At 39.7% G+C, this 17,778-nt stretch overlaps 1 protein-coding gene across 2 annotated transcripts in view; it reads left to right on the plus strand.

The window, feature by feature from the left end:
• The window catches only part of FGF1 (fibroblast growth factor 1), a 145,869-nt gene that overhangs the window by 120,774 nt on the left and 7,317 nt on the right, over positions 1–17,778 (plus strand). The gene's annotated exons all lie outside the window — the stretch shown is intronic.

Consider the following 17,778-nt stretch of genomic DNA (forward strand, 5'->3'; position numbering starts at 1 on the left):
GAACTGTCTCAAAACACTCAACTGTATTATCATGCACATCTGGAAGAAGAAATATTGATGGAAGCTTTTGTTGGGGTTAACCAGTCCCCTTCTTGTGGGGCATGATCCAACTGTACAAGCATTTTTGAAGAGTTTCATCCTGTCTGTAAGATTGCCATTTGCCTATGCAATGTGTCTTTTAAGCTTTTCTACATGAGTAAATTTCAAGATTCAAGATGGATAACTACTTTGCTGTCAGTCACACATGAAACTTTTAATACTGACTCTTTTCTTTGTTTTTTAAAAATTATTATTGATACATTCTATTCCTTCTATCACATCACCATAATTTCTGAATATATCTCTCTTCTTTCCCCTAACAAAGCAGTCATGCCCTGTACTAAAAAAATAAAAAAGGAAAGTGGGGGTGAGGTGGGGTAGAAGAGAACATTTATTATAATAATGGTAGCTAACGTGTATGTAGTGCTTTAAGGTTTACTAGGTACTTTGTATATATCATCACAACCTTTGAGGTAGGCATTATTCTTATTCTCACTGTACAGATGAGGAAAGTGAGTCTGAGAAAGGTAAATTGTCTTGTCCATAGTAATACTGTGAATATGTATCTGAGGCAGAATTTGACACTAGGTTTTCCCAACTCCTAGTTCAGAGCTCTATAATGTCACCTAAAACTAATGGACACATCCAGGGAATCATGCAACGTATATAATATTCTATACTCACAGTCCTTCCTTCCCTACAAAAAGGAGGAGAGGGGGCTTTTCTCAGCCCTTCTCCAGGGCCAGCTTTCATGATCGTTATGATACTATTCAATTTGAAGAGCTTTGTTCTTTCCATTTACATTGTTGCAGTCATTGTGTAGCTATAGTCTTCCTGTTTCTGCTTACTGTGTTCTCTACCAGGCATCTGGGTAATGTAGCGGATACAGCACCAGGCCTGGAATCAGGATAAACCTGAGTTCAAATACAGCTTCAGCCTCTTACTGGCTCTGTTACTCTGGGCACGTCATTTGATCTTTATTTGCCTCAGTTTCCTCATTTGTAAAAAGGGGATAATAATGGCATCTACCTCCCAGGGTTGTTGTAAGGATCAAGTGAAATAATAATTGCGCAGTGCTTAGCACAGCACCTGACGTATAGTAAATGCTTTAAAATTTTGGCTTTCATCATTATTCCATGTTTTGCAATGTATATTCTTTATAGTCATTGTTTTGTATGGCAAGTAGTTCATTACTTTCAAATACTGCAGTTTGTTTATCCATTTTCCAATCAGTGGGCAGCTACCCTGTTCCCAGTTCTTTGCTGCAATGCCAAAAGAAAAAAAATGCTGAGAAGGCTATTTTGGTCTATGTGAGACCTTTCTTCCTGACTTTGACCTCCTTGGGTGTATTTTCACAGGAGTGGGATCTCTGGATCAAAGGGTATGGACATTTTAGTCACTTCTTAGGCATAATTCCAAATTGTTTTCTAAAATAAGAATTCTACAAAGAGTCTATTAGTGTGCCTGTCTTCCCACAGCACTCTGCTCCACCCCAATACTGTCTCTATCTCTTGTCAATTTTTGTCAATTTGCTGGCTAAAACCTCAGAATTGTTTTAATTTGCATTTCCCTTATTACTGGTTATTTGAATCAATCCTTAATAGTTTATGGCTTTTTTGATAAGTGTTTTTTTTTCATATCCTTTGACTATGTATTCATTGGGGAATGATGCCTGGTATTCTATATCTGTATTAATTACCTCTATATCTTGGTTATCAGAGCTTTATTAGAGATATTTGATGTGTAAAATCCCCCCATTCAATAATTTCCCTTCTTATTCTAGATATGGCCACCCCTTTAAAATGTTTTATTGATACATTTTGCTTTTTTAATTAAATTTTTATTTTAATGTCATATACACTTCCCCCAGTATCTACCCTTGCTTCTCTAATACCATGTGAGAGATGAAGTTTACTTAGTACAACTCATACCTAAGCAAGAAGGCAGTACAACATATTTCAAAAGTGTTCATCCAGCCTTTAATTGAAAATCTCCAATGAAGGAGAATGCCTTTTTAGAGAACCCATTCTACTTTGGGATAACCCTCATGATTAGAAAATGTTGTCCTTTGTTTCTAATTTTACCTCTCAAGGTCAACTGAAACAAGCTTAATTCTGGAAGTATACTTAAGGACAGCTGTCTGTCCTGTACACAAATCTTCTTGTTAGGTTGAACATTCCTAGTTTCTTCAACTATTCTTCACAGGAAATGATATCAAGACCTTTCATTATCCTGAATGCCTTCTTTTGAATATTTTTCTGGCTTAATAGCCTTCTGAAAAATTCGATTGCCGAAACTGAACATGATACTCCAGATATTGTCTAACTAGAACAGAACACATTTGGACTATGACCTCCCTAGTCTTGGACACCATTTCTATCTTTAAAAAGGCTAATCTTGCATTAAGCATCTAGGCGACACAGTGGATAGAGCACTGAGCTGGGAAACAGGAAGACTAATCTTCCTGAGTTCAAATCCAGCCTCAGACACTTACTAGCTGTGTGACTGTAGACAAGTCACTTAACCCTGTTTGCCTTAGTTTCCTCATCTATAAAATGAACTGGAGAAAGAAATAGCAAATCATTTTGGTATCTTTGCCAAGAAAACCCCAAATGGGAAGAGTCGAATATGACCAAGTAACAACAATGATTGCATTGACTTTCTTGGTTTCCATATCACATAGTTGTTTTATATTGAAGCTTCCATCCACTAAAACCCCAGATCTTTTTTAGACAAAATGCTGTTTGTCTATTCTTCTTCAGTATTATACCTACAAAATTGATTTTTCTAAGACTTTACATTTATTCCTATTAAATTTCATCTGGTTTAATGCTCTAAGCCAGGGGTCAGCAAAATATGACCCATGGATCAAATTTGACCTGAGTCTGTTTTTGTATGTTTGGGGAGCCAAGATGGTGTCAAATAAGAAAAAGGTTTTATTGTATTTTAAAATGTAAAAAAAAATTTAGCTTGCAGGTTATATAGAAATAGATGGCAGACTGGTTTTGACCCATGGGCCACAGTTTGCTAATCTCTTCTCTAAACTATCAAGTTCATTTTTTTTTGGAGGGCAATTGTGGTTAAGTGACTTGCCCAAAGTCACACAGCTTGTAAGTATGTCAAGTGTCTGACGCTGGATTTGAACTCAGGTCCTCCTGACTCCAGGACTGGTGCTCTATTCACTACACCACCTAGCTGCCCCTGTCAAGTTCATTTTCAAGGGGTGGCTAGGTGGCGCAGTGAATAGCACACCAGCCCTGGAGTCAGGAGGACCTGAGTTCAAATTTGACCTCAGACAATCAACACTTACTAGCTGTGTGACCTTGGGCAAGTCACTTAACCCCAATTGCCCTGCTTTCCCCCCTCCAAAGAAGACAAAAAAAAATCCTTTTTGAAACTTGACTCTTTCATCCTATGTGTTATCTCTTTTTATATGGATGTGGCATAGTCTTATCAAATTCAATATATTCAAAACCAGACTCATCATCTTTCTCCCTAAACCTATTCTTCCTTCTTCCTTCTTATTTCTGTCTGGGGCAACATTGTTTTCCACATCAACCCTAGGAGGTAGGTACTATTATTATCTCCATTTTTCAGATTAGAAAACAGAGGTTAAATGACTTGCCTAAGGTTACACAGCTAATAAGTATCGGAGGCCAGATTTGAGCTAGCTTCCTGACTCCAGCCCCAGCATTCTCTTCACTACACCACCTAACTACTTCAATAATTTTGTTGTTAGTAAGAAGTAGTTCAAGGACAATCAACTTCATGAGCTCCACTTGGCCCATTTATTCTTGTTCCTGGGTTGATTTGCTTGGTATCTAGGAGCATTATAGAGGGTTGCAAGGAATCTCCTCACACCAACCAACTCTACCCTGTTCCTTTGCAGTTTTGTTAAGTAATAATAATAATAATAATAATAATAATAATATCTAGCATATACTGCTTTAAAGTTTGCAAAGTACTTTATAATCATCAACTCATTTTATCTTCATAATAACCCTTCAAGATAAGTACTATTGTTATCTTCATTTTTCAGATGAGGAAACTGAGGCAACTGAGGCAGATAGCAGTTATTTGTCCAGGGTCACATAGCTAGCAGGTGGCTGAGACTGCATTTGAATTCAGATCTTCCTGACTCCAGAGCCAAGACTTTATATACTATGCTGCCTAGCTGCCTCTACTAAGTAGAGTCCCTGGAATGATTTGAAAGTAACCTGGACTACTAGTTCACTATTCATAGAAGAGTTCAAACTGGGATCCAAGGAACAGAGCAATGATTAAAAAGATAGACTTTAGAATGCTTAAGTGAAGGGTAGAGGGAAATTTTTCAGCTAAGACAGCAAAAGAGAAACCCAGCACTCCCCACACATATATGAAAAGCACCCCAGAAAGACAAATGATAAAGAAGGCAAGAAAGAAACATAATTAAGTTCCTTTATCCACTGTAAAACTCTATAAGAAGGAAAGCCAGAAGCAGATAGAAACTGATTGATGGGGTCACACCAGAGAGGTCATCAAAAGCTCCAGCAAATGCAAACTTAACAAGGAGGGGGCTCATGACAGGGAAGCCAGAAGACACTCAGCTAAGAAGACTAAAGCCAGCCTAGGAGGGGGAGAGGAGCTGTGCCAGCAGTGGTAGCACAAGCTCTCCCAAACAGACCTTGAGCCAGCTGGTGCACTGAACAGGGAGGTCACAGGACAGCAGGAGCTCTAGTAATTGGGCACCTGAAGCCATATCCCAGCCTGGATCTGCCAAAATAGAAGCAGTGGACAGAAGTAGCCTCCTTGGCTCACTGCTCAGGGAGGCAGAACCTGGCTGTACACTAATTGGAGCACTGGGAGCTATAGCAGAAGATAGGGTTAAGTCAGTGCCTAAGTACCAGCACAAAGAGATTTCTGTGTGGGAGGCCAAAGACAGGTAGGAGCTCCAATATTTCAGTCAGGTCTGTTAGGGCCACAGTGGAGCATTAAACTAATTCCCCATTAGAGGACAATGCAAGGAGACAAAGACAGAAGTAGAGTTGGACTAGCACCTGCAATGGACTACTAGAAAACTAAGACCAAAACTAGAGATTGAAGCAGAGGGCAAGTATCAGCTACTTCATTCAGGTTATACACAGTACAAAAGGGGAAGGAAAAAAGAAGCCTACTTAACAAATCCCTTTAAGAGTGCCCAAAGGGACCGGCCTTACAACATGAGTAAACAGAAGAAAACACCAAGCACAATGAAGACAAACAATATGTCAAGAGAAGCCCAAGAGGTCAACCCATATGAAGAGAGTAACTCTATAACAACTATAAGAATCTCAGAGAAAAGAAATGGCTAGGCTATAAAAACAAATGAGTGGTTGTAAGAGATGAAGAGCTAAAAAATGAAATAATCAATGAAATTAGAGTTTAGGAAAAAAATGAAAAGAAAAGATGGATTATCTTTGTGTGTGGCTGAGATAGGATGGAAGACTAGGTCCTATGAAATTAATAAGTTGAAGAACTGTGAAGTCAGGATGTTTGAGGGAAAATCAATGTTTGTTGAAGTCTCATAGTACGAAGGCAGGAGTTGAAGAGGAAAGAAAGACTGTGAGCTAGGTTTTATACATATATAGGAAAGAAGGGAAGTGTCATAGGGTTTGGTAGATAATAGATAATGGAATTTTTAATAAGTAGTCAATATGCATTGAGTGAACCTCAAAGGAGAGGAACCATACTAAGTGATGGTATCAGAGGAAGAATTTGGAAATGGCAATGAGGAGCAAGGAGTATTCTGATTCCCTTACCTTGACCAGTAAGTGCGTGGGGTTGTTGAGGGAAAGTGCAGCCAATACTAGAAAGGTAATCCAGGGAGGTTGTGTCATTCAGGGGAAATCAGGTCTCAGTGAGAAGATGGAAAAAGCGTAAAAACCAAAAGATTTAAATAAAAGCAAGTTTGTTACCTATGAAGCTGGCATTCCAGAGAGTACAGTAGAAGGTATGGGTAGCTTTAAGGTGGGACATTGTGGGGGAGGAGGTTAGGTTGAGGGGAAGGGGGAAAAGAGATCAGCAGAGGGGGGTATAAAATGAGTTCTGAATAATAACAGTTTGGAAGAGGTCAGAATCACTGAGATAGGGAAGGTCTGATCAGGGAAGAATTTATGAATCATTGATGAATGAGTTCATTGTCAATAGACATTTAGCTTCAGGGTAAAGTTCTTTCAGCACTTTAGGCAGGTTAGGTGAGGGCACTGGTGCTGGGCAGTGAAGGAATGGTCCAGGCTAGAGATTTGATAGAATGACCTTTTGCTTCCTCCCTACAAGGGAGGATTCTGGTGGTCAATGAAAAAGTATTTCAGCTCTTCCTGGAGACCAGGAAGAAGATCTAGTGTGATGAATGGCATTTTATCCATTTACCTCAAAGGCAGGAGACTGGTGCGTGATGGAATGGCATTTCTTTTCTTCCCAAGGAGATCTGATGTTGAATTCACATAAACTAGGTTTGATCCCAGGGACCTAATTTCAAAGGATCATTCTTTCTTTGGCTGGAGTACTCTAGGGAAATCTCAAAATATACTCAGGGTATAGCTCATATCTATATTTCTCCATTGCTCACACAGTAGCTCCAAGTACTAAATGTCTCGCTGGTATGGGACAACTTTTATTTTACCCACTTGGAAACTGCATGAGATGCAAAGGACCAGGGGGTGCTGGAGCCAGCTCACTGGGCTCTCATTGATTGTCATAAAGCAGCAAATGCTACAAATCAGGGCTTGATTTATTGTTTTGTTGCTTGTCTAGACTTAAGAAAGTGATGGAGAAAATGTCAATAATGAAACTAATTTTAAAAGTGTGTTGTGAATATGTTCTTTTTTCTGAAGAGCCACTTCGTTAAAAACTTGCTTGCACACCCTTGAAGACAACTCATAGAAGTCCCAAAATAGATAAAGAGATACATAAACACAAAAAAGTCCTCAGTCACCTTTCAGCTCTCTCCCCACTTCAGGTCCTAGATGGGAACTGAATTTGGGTTTGGGTCACTTTCAAGGCAATACCCTGACAATATAGCAAAATCTCCTCTTCCTTAGGGTCATATTCAATCTCTTCTAGTCTCACAGTACCTATGATTTCTATTCCCCACCTAAGATAAATAAATAAATGAACAATTAAACAAATGAATGAATGAATAAATGTGGAACTACTGAACAAATAATCCCCTTTCTGTTGGACCAGGATTGTCTAAATAACTCATTAGCTTTGTTCTTCTTAAATGTGGAACTACTGAACAAATAATCCCCTTTCTGTTGGACCAGGATTGTCTAAATAACTCATTAGCTTTGTTCTTCTAGTTGGCCACTGGACAGGAACTATTTGGACTCCTCTTTTTTTTTTTTTTTTAAAGCAATCGGGGTTAAGTAACTTGCTCAAGGTTACAAGGCCAGTTATTTCTGGGTGTGGTGCTGAGTGTCTGAGCCCGGGATTCGATCTCCAGGTTGTCCCAACACTGGAGCCGGTGCTCTTACTCACTGAGCCGCCTGGCCGCCCCTAAGCAATTGGAGTTAAGTAACTTGCTCAAGGTTACACGGCCAGGTGTTTCTGGGTGGGTGCTAAGTGTCTGAGCCCGGGATTCGATCTCCAGGTCTTCTCAACACTGGAGCCGGTGCTCTTACTCGTTGTGCTACCTGGCCGCCCCGATTTGGACTCCTCTTATAGGCTGTTGGTGCGGTGGATAAAGCACTGGGCCCAGAGTCAAGAAGACCCGAGTTCAAATATGGCCTTAGACACTTACTAGCTGTGTGACTGTGGGCAAGTCACTTAACATTTTTCTGCTTCAGTTTCTTCAACTATAAAATAGGGGATAATAGCACCTACCTCCTAGGTTTTTTGTGAGGAACAAATTAAATACTGTTTGTAAAGCATTTAACATAGTACCTGGCACACAGTAGGTGCTCAATAAATGTTTGTTTCTTTCCTTCCTTCTCCAAGGAGTACATGCTATCAGTACATTTCTTTTTAAAGGTCTAGGACTCAAACTCTTGAACTCAAGAGCTCTTGAGCCAACAAGGTAATTCCCAAAGCTTGGGCATATACTTGGCTTCTGTCATATTTCTGTAGGAAAACTCTCTGTGCCCCAGTTGCTGCCAAAAGTGATGTTGGGAAAAGCTCACTCTTAGCATCTCTCCTCACAGACTATGTTCAACCACATCTACTACTTTCATTTGCTTCTGCTGCAAGCAGTCATCAGTTTCTCTTGATGGAGGTGGCAAAGATAAAGGTTTCCACAGCACAACCTTTGTTAGAAGGTGCAAGGTGAAGGGAAGGTTATAAAGAATGAGACAGACCCCACCAATGCATTTCCTAGAAACCATGAAAGGAGGCTCCTCCAAGAAGAGTTTACCCTCCTCCCAGTTGCCAGTCATTTGCATGGCAGCCACAGTCTAGGAGCCAGCCACAGGAATTCTCAATAAGATACCACTGTGCCTGGCTCTTCTATGGGATATGCCTCCCAGATGCCTCCAGACAAAGATCCACACCTCATAAGATAAATTCAATATGTGTATTACCTAATTCACAGAGTGGTTGTAAACTTCAGAGAGAAATCTGAGTTATCATGGAGTAGGCTACCTCCCACTCTCCTCTCCACACAAGACTCTTGGACCCCTTGCTAGGTCCAAGGTTTGGTGCATTGTTTATGGTTGGCATTTATTAAAATTCACCACACAATTTTTGTCAATTATACCTTGCCAGACCACGCCAAATAATTCATAACACTAGAGGAAAAGACATTTAATTAAAACCAAATGCAAGGTAAATAGGCAAGAATTAAATCAGGTCATAAATGTTCCCAAGTTAATCTTTCTGTCTTCCTGAAACAGTGGGACAGCAACATATCACTTAAGGCAGGGAATTAGGGATTAGTTTCTATGGAAGTCTCTGCTTAGCAAGTCCCTTTCAATCTTGGTATAGTAGTTAGGGAATTGACCTTTGGGGAAGTTAAAGTTCGGGCCAAGTCTCTGCTTTCTTCACCAACCCTTTTCATGCTATCTTAGCTTTCACGGTTGGCATCCATACTCTCAGAAGGGTATAGATGAGGTTGTTATTTCTTCCTGTATACTGTTATTTCTACCTGCTTACACATGGAACCTATTGCTACCTATTGTCTTTCTGACTCCAGAAAGTTCTCATAACCTCTGCACTAAATTCCCTCTTTACTGGGACAAATCCTACTCAATACATTCTAGGTGATACTGTGTGGCTCACACAGCCTTCTGGGAAAGTGTAGTCTGAGAATTTCCTCCCAATAATTGGAAGATCTCTCTTGGTTCCAAGTATCATGGGAACATGGAGTCTACCCATGAAAATACCACTCCATCATTACTATTATTAATATAACTATATAATCAGAGGCATAGAAGCCCCCCTTCAGCAAACTCTCCCCAATTAATTGTGGAGACTTGGGGGAAAAAATTCTTATAACCAGGAAATAACAATGACTTTTCCATGGATCCATAGCTAGCACATATTAGAGCCAGGATTAATGGAAGCACTGAATCTCATATTGGGTATGAATTTTAGCAATCTTCTAACTGAATCCTTTTACAATAACTCTGACAAGTGAACATCCATTTTATGTTTGAACACCTCCAATGAAGGGAAATCCATTACCTCACCTCCTGAGCAAGCCATTTCACTTTTGGACAGCCCTAATTGCCAGGAAGTTTTTCCTTACAACGAGCTTAAATCGGCCCCTTTGTAACTTCTGCCAATTGTTCTTAGTTCTGCTTCTGAGGCAGTGACTGCATGGACCCCTCTAAATCTTCCTCTCCTTAGGTTACATTGTAGTCTCTGATCTCACTATCTTGGTTTCCTTCCTCTGGGCACAATCCATTTTGTCACTGACCTTTGTAAATTGAACATGGTATTCCAGATGTGGTCTAACTAGGACAGAGTACTGTGGGATGATCATTCAGGACACATTGTCTCTTTGTAGGCAGCCCAAGATCACTTTAGCTTTTTTGATTGCCAAGTAACACTGCTGACTCACCCTGAGTTTGCACTCAGTTAAACCTCCCCAATTTTCCTCTACACAATGTCTAGCCATTCTTTTCCATGCAGTTGTAAGGCATTCTGCCTCTCTAACATCCTTTTCATGAGAAGCAGCTAATGATAAAGAGGGCAGAAAAAGTGATTTTCTGTAAAGGAAAACATTTATTTTAATTGTCAAAGGATGTAAGATGTTGCTGCTCTTATGGATGGACATTTGATACCTAGTGTAAATATTATTTTAAAATATGTGTATGAAGAAATACAACTTTCAGATGGGATTCTGGATAGTTTTGAAAGGCAAATTATCTGTGGTATGGAGTTGAAGATTTGGATCTCTTTGTTAACGATGTGGGGACGTGCCTCACTTGGGTGGGAATATTTTAATAGCTAGCACTTGTATAACACTTTAAGGTTTGCAAAGCACTTTACTTATGTTGTCTTATTTGGTCCTCACAACATCCCTGGGAGGTAGGTGCTATTACTATGCAAGTTTTACAGATGGAGAAACTGAGGCCAAGAGAGGTTAAGTGACTTTCCTGCATACAGCTAGTTCGTGCCTGAGGCAGAATTCAAACCCAGATCTTCCTAACTCCATAAACATTCTATCCCCTATGCCACCTAGGTACCCCATAATAATAACAACTAATATTTATATGGCACTTTTAGGATTTGCAAAGCCCTATTTTTTTTTTGGTACATTATTTCCTCGGTCTTCCAGATAGGAAAACTGAGGCATAGACAGTTTAAGTGACTTGTCAAGGGTCACACAGCTAGTATGTATCTAAGGCAAGATTTGTACACAGATCATCCTGACTTCACGGTGAACAATCCATCTATTACACCCTGGAGCTTTTATAAAGAGGCAGAGAAAGATAGATCCCTTGTTTATTACAACTTAGAACTTTTTCTTTTTTGTTAAAGAAACACAGTTTTAAAGGCACCAAAGAGACACATTACCTTGTTGGAGATTTCAGAGCTAAGGAATGATAGGTACCTCCCTAATTTGCATGTACATACTTTATATCATATTTTGTGACTAAAAAGAATGAAACTAAGAAAATGAGAAGTCATAAATATTTAGAGCCTGAAGTATGATTTTTATTTTTCAAATTTATTTTATTTTACTTTTTTGCTTTTTGGAGGGCATTTGGGGTTAAGTGACTTGCCCAAGGTCACACGGCTAGTTTTGTGTTAAGTGTCTGAGGCCGGAGTTGAACTCAGGTCCTCCTGACTCCAGGGCCAGTGATCTATTCACTGCACCACCTAGCCACCCCTGAAGTATGATTTTTTAAAAAAAACTATAGATTTGATAAGGAAATTGGGTCAGCTGTGCCTTGTGAAAAGTGATTCACTAATATTTAGGAAGCTTACATCTACATCATTGAGCACAGAAGATGAAGGGTAAAAGATATAGCAACAGCAGTAACAAGGGAAGAGGAACCTTAGTTGAAGGAGGTGGGGGGGGGGGGTGGAGTGGGTTTGGTTCTGAAAAGCTACACAGTTGGAACTAAGGTACCTGGAAGAAGGCAGCTGAGTGGTTTCAACTGAATTATTCCCAATTGGTCAGAGAGCACCAATTTCATTGGCTAAGAATCCCAGTCCCGTTAATGACCTCCTTCACCACCTAGAATTGGAGCAAAATAAAGCTTTTGTAGGGGCTTGTTGCTCTCTGCTGCCCCCTCTAGCTTGAGGAGAAGAAGCAGAGAGGACTTTGCAGCTGTGGAATCCTGGTGAGCTGGCTTAGAGAGAAGGCAACTACATTGCTGTAAGGGCCATTTTGTTTGGACAGCACCACATCTGGGTGAGTGAATAACTTCTTGGGCTGGCTTGGATAGACCAGAAATAAATAGTTTGATGAGATTGGTAATTGTCTTGCTTAAAGAAAACTATTTACATTAAGAGCTAACACTTTTTAAGTGCCCTTTTAAGGGTAATAGTTAATTTGAATGAATTTGTAAAGATTATGTCTTAGTAGAGAAAACAGGATTTTCCTAACTGAAGAAGGGTGAGGGTCAGGTGTGATAGAGATATTCCTGAGTGGCATTGAAGACTGCAGACTAGAGTTGTGAGTTACTACCCCAAACCTCTGAGTTTTCCTTCCTCATGTGTTTCCCTGTCACATTTCTATAAATGTATACCTACTCTTTTACCATAGCTATTGAGTATATGTATATTTATAATTTATTTTGATTATTTGGCCATTTTTTTAGTTGTGTCCCAACTCTCCATGACCGCATTTAAGGTTTTCTTGGTAAAGATACTTGGGTGGCTTGCCACTTCCTTCTCCATTGCATTTTACAGATGAGAAAACCGAGGCAAACAGGGTCAAGTGACTTGCCCAAGGTCACACAGCTAGGAAGTGTCTGTGGTCAGATTGGAACTCAGAAAGATGAATCTTTCTTGCTCTAGGCCTGGCCCTCTATCCACAGCACCACCTTGATAGATTTTATATATGTATGTATATATGTATATATACATATATATACACACACACATGCACACATATATATTGTGTATATATAAATTTATGCCTTTGACTTACTATATTAGCATCTATAGTATGATTTCTTTTGCTTTATTTTTAAGAAAATGGCTATGTTTATGTTCTAAAGATGACAATATCATGTGTCTGATTGTATGAGTTTTACACACTGTGCGGATGCGTTGAATAGTGAGTGACTGTCTAGATAAAAACCACGTTGTATGGGAGCTCAAGGGGTGAGTAGAAGGGTATTTGTCTTCAATGTTGTTGTTATTCATCCTTCATTCTTGAAGAGGACCCATGGGGTGATGTCTCTACTTGAAAGTGAATTGGATTTAAGTGAGGCAGAGCTGCACGAAGTCATCATCCCCACTCCAGCTTCTCCTTAACAGGATTACTGTAGAACCCTGAGAAAGTCTGAATGTAACCATGTGGTAGAGGTCTGTCTCTAAGAATTTAGGTCTGCTAGTGTGACAGCAGATCAGAGGATCAAGCAGAACCCACACAGAATTAGGGATATTACACACATCTAGGCAAAAGGTGGAAGGTCCCAAGTGTGACATCATGTGGTGTTTATACCTTACTTTGTGACTAGATCCTACTCTAACAAGTTCAATTACATTATAGGGGTGTTAGATGAGAACACACATTGGTGTTATGCTATATTTGTAGATTTGATTCTTTGAACACAAGTATAAGATTTAAACTCATTCTTTTTATATGATTCAAATTAGATTCATCCCATTATTTTCCATTATATATTTAGCAAGGGTCTTTTTGGATCCTGATTCTATCATCTGGCATCTTAGCTATTCCTTCAAATTTGATGTTATCTATAAATTTGATAAATATAGCATTCAAGTCATTGATGATGACTCCAGAACCCTATGGGTGAACAGGGCCTCCTGCCAACATGGCTCTTCCTTTTCTTCCAGGAACTCTTCTAGGATTCAGCCTTTCCTTTTCCTGGGCCACATGATAAAGATATGTACACATTTACTCTTCCACTGTGACAATATACTTTTCTACTTAGTTTCCCTTTTTCCCAGGCCTAGGGCAGAAGAAGATTTAGATGGACAACTTCTTCCCTTTCCCTTCTGTCCCTCAAGCAAGCCCACAGTCTTCCTGAGCAAAGATCTGTGAGTTGTTTTTTTTTAAATGACAACTTAAATATAATAGCTTTCCTCTGCAACCCTCTGTATTTTATTTTATATATTTAAAACATTATTCAGAGAAGGGGTCCAAAGGCTTCACCAGAATGCCAAAGGGGGCCATGACGCAGAAAGATTTAAGAACATCTGCTCTTGAGACTTTCAAAGGGTCTCTGCAGCTAGAAACTACAAAAGCACAGGACAAAAATGGCAAACCATGGGGAAATTACAAACTTATAGGAAAGGCACATACAGTAAAACAATGGGCTAAAAGAGGCTGAAAGTCATCCTCTGCTACCTGGCGCGTTCTTTGTGTTCTTCCAAGCCTAAGCTCCAGCAGGTTTTTACCAAGCCAGGATGGCCAAGTGGCAAGTTATACTGTTGTCTGAGGGTTAACCCAGATGGATGTGGAGAAGCTCCTCACCATGGGGTTGGCTGCAGGGGATGGATTTTATTTCACCGCTTTGACTCATTTAACACATTTCTTAAGGCTTAGCAGGGTTGTGATCTCCATCAAGAGATGAATGAAATCATTGACCCTTGAAGTGTTAAAATAGGCATATCAATACTTAATCCAGTTCTTTATTGGAATATAAATGGAACTTGATCTGGATCTTTCTTAGCCCCCTCCATAGATTCACCTCCAACCCAGAATCACCCCCCCACAACTCTTTTCTTCCTTTATTTCCAGGAGTGGCACTCATCCTCCTATCTCCTCTCTCTGGATGGTGGTGTAGGATTATGGGGTAAATAACTTGCCCAAACGACCCAGCAAAGTTCATTTACATCTCAGAGAAACATCCAGATAATTGCCTAAATCTTCCTGCTTCTCACATAAGGAGATCATTCTAAGTCATTCCACTGATAGTTGGAATGGGATCATCCCTGCTGTCATTAAGTGTGCATCTGAAATATTCAATGGGTGATGCAGCAGTTCTTTGATATGCAGAATGCCTATGCATGTTTCCTGTCCATAAAGAGAAGGAAGTCTACAACATTTTGGAGATCTTTCTATATCTCCTTGTTTTCAGGTCGTGATTAAGGCTATCTTTTCTAGAGAGTCTTTTCTTAGCCTCCTCAGCTGCAAATCATCTATATCATTCTTCTAATCTCCCACACCAACTTGTAACTGCTGTTGCACTTGTATATTCTACTTTATGTTATAGGCAAGAGTGTGCTAGAACCAGCTCCAACCAGCTTGTGAGAGCAATTTTCAGTGTGAACATTTTCACCTTGGAAATCAAGGAACACTACAAATTAGGACTAGATTTTTTGTTGTGCTGATTGTTGAGACTTAAGAAAGTAATTGAGAAAATGTTAATAATGCAGGTTAATCTTTAGAGTGTATCATATGCACATTTTGTTTTTCAGAGACCCTGTTCTTAAATACTTACCACAACACTGATGGTCATGGGGATTTGTATATATCTCTTCTCCACCAGACTTTCAGCTCTCCAAGGACCAAGAGAATATCATCATCTTCTTGCTATTCCCCACAGAGGCTAGTATATATGTGATAGGCACTCAAAAAATACTCTTTGCATAAATCAATGGAAATTCACTGATTGATTAAATATCCAAAAGGCTATTATCAAAGAAATGTGCAATTGAAAGAAAAGGTGGTTTAGTCACATGGTGAGAGAATGGGATAACAGACTACCTGTGTGATTCATTGGTGTCCTTGTGATGTCAGAGAATTCAACTCTAGGACAATTGGTGTTTTACTAGGGGTGAACTTATGGTGGAAAGAGTCACATAGGATGGCTTGGTATGATCTACATCTTTGAGAAGAATACCCAAAGGGTTGACATCAATATTGATTTGGATATATTTTAGTATTTTGATCAAGCAATATGTGTTTAGACTTGTGCTGAATACCAGAGTAGATGCTCAGTATTTAACCAGTTGATTAATTTGTTCTTCTCTAGTTTTAGCCCAAAATTCACTCTTGTGACTTAACCTCTCTGTGTCTTGGAGTGTCTGTTTTGATCCAGATGTAACTCTATGATATACAGATAAAAAGCAGTCTTCTTTCTTGTCAAGCAGCAAGACTCCAAAACCCTGAAAGAATCAGTGCATGTTATCACACTCAATAAGCATACTGTATGTGTGTATTCATGTGGATGAGCATTCCTCTTCAAGAACAGGTCATTAACCTTGGCTCCCCACATTACTGAGCCCCCAATGATTTCTGTATTAGTTGATGCTTAAATATAGGCAGAGCCATAGCTAGCAATTTTGGTACAAGCTTCACACAGTATGTATAGAGCAAGTAACCTGGCAATGCATCCTTAAATCAGCTCCTTGGGACACATTTAGTGGAGAATAGGGTGAGGTCCAGGGACACAAGGTTCCTGGGGACACTATGAGGCTACTGGGAAAACAAATTATTGGAAAGGGCAGTGATAGTTATGGTTCTCTCTATTGGCATTCAGAACCATTGAATTGAAGATATCCTTTCACTATACCATAAATCAACATAGAAAGACCGTGATATCTTCCTTTTCCATAGACTGGCTTTCAACTGAAAATTCAACTGAAACTGCTCTCTCCAAAGCTAATAATGATCTAATCTAATTGCCAAATCTAATGACTTTTTCTTTTGATATCACTCTACAGCTTTAGATTATTTTTGTTATTCAATCGTTGTCATGTCCAACTCTTTATGACCCTATATGGGGTTTTCTTGGCAAAGATACTGGAGTGGTTTATCATTTCCTTTTCCAATGGATTGGACAAACAGGGGTTAAGTGACTTGCCTAGAGTTACACAGCTAATAAGTATCTGAGACTGAATTTGAACTCAGGTCATCCTAACTCCAGGTCCAGTGCTTTATTCACTGAGCTATCTGGTTGCCTCCAGCCTTTGACAGCATCAATCATCTTCTTCTGCTTGAAACTGTCTTCTCTTTGGTTTTGGTGACACTTTTCTCTCCTGATTCTCCGACTGGTCCAACCACTCCTATGTCTCCTTTGTTGAATCTTCATCTCTATATGCCTACTAACCCTGATTGTCTCCCAGGGTTCTCTCCTGGGCCTCTTCTCTTCTCCCTCTGTATTTTTCACTTGGTGATCTCATTAACTCAATTACTGTCTCTATGCCAATGATTCTCAGCTTCATATATCCAGCTCTAAACTCTCTCCTTATCTCCACACTTGCCTCTCTAGTGACTTATTATTGGATAGCTTGAACTAGATATACCATAGACATTTTAAACTCAACAGGTCCAAAACTGAACTCATTATCTTCCTCCTCTCCACCCCCACCCCCAGTCCTCTCTTCTCCTGAACTTCCCTATCATGGTTCAGTGTACCATTACTTTCAGCCAGGCTCACAACTTAGGTATCATCCTTAACTCCTCACACTCTTTTATCCCACATATCCAATCTGTTGCAAAGGGCTGTTGATTTTTCTTTTCTAAAATCTCTCATCTGTGACCCCTTGTCTCTTCTATCACTTCCACTACCCTGGTCTAAGCCTTCATTGCTTCATGCCTAGACTATGTGCAATATGTCAGTTGGTCTCCCTGCCTCAAGTCTCCCCTACTTCTAGTCTATCTCCCACTCAGCTCTCAAATTGACCTTCTTAAAGCACATGTCTGACCATGTCACTTCCCTATTCAATCAACTCTAGTGTTGCCTTATCACCAATAGGATCAAATATAAACCCCCCTGTTTGGAGTTCAAAGCCCTCCATAGCTCAACACCCCCACTTTTCAGTCTTCTTCCACCTGACTTGCCCCTGTGTGCTCTTCAATTCGGTGACATTATTTCTTACTCTCATTGTCAAACACGACTTTAGGCATTTTCTTTAGCTGTCCCCCATCCTTGGAATTCTCTCTCTCCTCATTTTCACCTTCAGACTTCCATGATTTCCTTCAAGTCCCAACTAAAGCCCAACTTCCTACAAAAATATTTTCCCAACACTTCTTAATTCTAGTGTTTTCTCTCTCTTGTGTATACTGTATGTATTGGTTATCTGTTCCCTTTCAGCGTATACCCTACATGTCTTGTTTCGACACAGTTTGCATGCTGTCTCCCCCATGAGACTCTGAGATCCTTGAGAGCAGGGACTGTCTTTTGCCTTTCT

This window comes from Petaurus breviceps, unplaced genomic scaffold, assembly GCF_028583685.1.
Source record: "Petaurus breviceps papuanus isolate PSGF00001 unplaced genomic scaffold, PetGlider_PUasm1.0 551, whole genome shotgun sequence".
In the NCBI taxonomy this organism is placed as follows: domain Eukaryota; kingdom Metazoa; phylum Chordata; class Mammalia; order Diprotodontia; family Petauridae; genus Petaurus; species Petaurus breviceps.